Source organism: Pongo abelii, chromosome 15 (genome assembly GCF_028885655.2).
Source record: "Pongo abelii isolate AG06213 chromosome 15, NHGRI_mPonAbe1-v2.0_pri, whole genome shotgun sequence".
Classification (NCBI taxonomy): domain Eukaryota; kingdom Metazoa; phylum Chordata; class Mammalia; order Primates; family Hominidae; genus Pongo; species Pongo abelii.
The window spans coordinates 46,688,153-46,690,755 of record NC_072000.2 but is presented as its reverse complement, the minus strand read 5'-3'; the positions used below and the strand labels follow the sequence as shown (position 1 = coordinate 46,690,755).

The 2,603-nt window shown below is 34.9% G+C and overlaps 1 pseudogene; it reads left to right on the top strand.

Annotated features, from left to right (window-relative positions):
• Window positions 1-1,176: 1,176 nt before the first annotated feature.
• On the top strand, window positions 1,177-2,302 carry LOC100446759 (14-3-3 protein theta-like; annotated as a pseudogene).
• Window positions 2,303-2,603: the final 301 nt, after the last annotated feature.

The following is a 2,603-nucleotide window of genomic DNA, read 5'->3' as shown; positions in this document are numbered from 1 at the left end:
TGGATTGTCAAAAAGCCAAAGGATACTTACATTTTACAGTGCCTATGTGGTTTTTATCTTTTTGTAGCAATATGTACAGTTGGAAAAACAACTCTAAAATTTTTATAGAATCAATAAAAATATTATAGCATTTGGAAATATTTGATTTACTTACAAAATTTCCTGACTGAATTCCATGCACAAATGAACTTGACATATACTTATTTAAAAGGAAAAGAGAAGGCTAAAGCATTGTAATAGCAAGAATGCCTTACTATTTAGTTGTCCCATAGGTGAAAAAAATCATTGAAAAAAATCACCTAGCAAAAAAGATGTAGCCTAAAGTCTCAGTTTGTGAAAATGCATTATTTTGTCTCCATCATGGAAAAATCACATTTTTTTCTGTGATAAAAGTCTTTAAAATAATGTTTTTAGCTTTTAGGATAAAGTATCAAAGTAGCTAAATATTAAATAGTTATTCTTCTATATTTTATTTTATATTGAATATTGACATATACTCATTAATATTTGATTTATAAAATCAAGTTTATTATAATCAGTACATAAATCACAAATAGAATTGCTACTTAATTTGATTCAATATTGCTATTTAGTTTGATATTCAAAGTATATTTGACTAATAATTTTGAATATTTCTAAATATAATCATCTCTGGTTTTCCTGAAGCATTTTTAATTTTAAATCTCTCTATGACTAACAGATTGATTGGCTAGGTAAGAATAAAAGTGAATTGAAGTAAACAGTACTGTTTCTGGGTAGTGTGGAAAGTTTATATATTTTTTGATAGAAATGGTGTATTATAAATTCTATTTACACTATTATCAATGAAAACAATGTGATAGAATTATGCTTTTAGTATTTTGTTCAATATAAATGTAGAAATAGTATAAGTATTCGGGAGGATTTATTTATTTTCTTCAAAATTATTTACCGATTCTCTATATTTTCTCAGGAACTCAATAAATAATTTTGAATTAATGTTAAATGGTGAAACACAGGAATGACAAACCAGACAAGGCCCTTGTCAAATAAAGGGCCCATAGATAGTAAAACTATAGGCTGTGCTTTACTGTATGAGGAACATAAAACATGAAATAAAATAGAACTAAAGTTGTTGGTGGAGGCACAGTAGGTATTTTTGATAGTGTTCTCTGGTAAGACATCTGAGGAAGTGACATGAGACCAGCAGTGCTTATTGCAAGAATAAGCCAGTCATATGACAATTTGCAGGATGAACGTTACTGGCAGTTGGAAGAAGTATAACATTTCAATGATGTAGATTACATGGTTTTCCAGGGACAGTCTGATCCTGTACTACAGTGAAGGAATATTTGTAGCAGTTTATGAAACAGGCAGGGGCCAGCTAATGTATAGCCTGGTGAGCCACATAAATTATTTGAATTTTATTATAGAGATAATGGAGACTGCTTTTATGGCCAACAGACTTAAAGCTCTTGAGAAGAACTCCTCCGATCCAGGTAGACACTCACCATCACTCTCTTCATTCACAGCCCTGGCCCTACAAACAGCTCACCACGTGTCATGGAGTAGATCTACGGCTGATTCAGAAGGCTAAGCTGACCAAGCAGGCTGAGAGCGCTTCAACATGGCCACATTCAGGAAAGCCGTGGCCAAGCAGGGTGCCCAGTTGCCCAAAGAGGAGTACAATCTGCTCTCAGTGGCCTACAAGACCATGGTCAGGGGCCACAGGTCTGCCTGGAAGGTCATCTGAATGAAGCATTGAGCAGAAAACCAACACCTCCAACAAAAATTTGCAGCTGATTAAGGACTATCTCAAGCAGAAAACTGACAACTCTGACAAGAAGTTGCAGCTGATTAAGGACTATAAGCAGAAAGTGAAGTCTGAGCTGAGATCCATCTGCACCAGGGTCTTGGAATTTTTGGATAAGCATTTACCAGCCAATACAACTAATCCAAAGAGCAAGGTTTTCTTTCTGAAACTGAAGAGAGACTACTTCTTGTACTTTACTGAAGTTGCATATGGTAATGATTGGAAACAAATGAAAGATAATTCCCAAGGAGCTTACTAAAAAGCATTTGATAGAAGCAAGAAAAAGACGCAACCCACACACCCAATCTCCCATGATCTGGCTCTCAGCTTTTCCATCTTTTACCATGAGATCCTTAATAAAAAGGCTTTTAATGAGGCCATTGCAAAACTTGATAAACTTAATGAACACTTATGCAAAGACAGCACCCACCATAGAAGTTGATTAGAAACAACCTAACACTATGGACATCAGACAATGCAGGAGAAAAATGTGATGGAGCAGAAAACTAAACGCGTATAGGGTCTCATCCTTTTTAAAACGAAACCTTGTCAAACATGTCCATTCCTTATTTCACTTGGATTTTCTGTAGCAAAGAAACCCATTCATGTGTGTGGAATTAACTGTTTATTTTCACACTGCAGCTTTGGGAGGACTCCATTTCTCGATTTGTGTTTGTCTTGGCCTTCCTCGTGTGCAGTTGCTCCAGTAGAAAATTTTTAATAGTTTCTTTTTATATAAACATAAGTAACTTCCAAGCAAAACCACAGGATTACAAGATGAGAACTGAAGGAGTTTGTTGGCAGGAAGGGC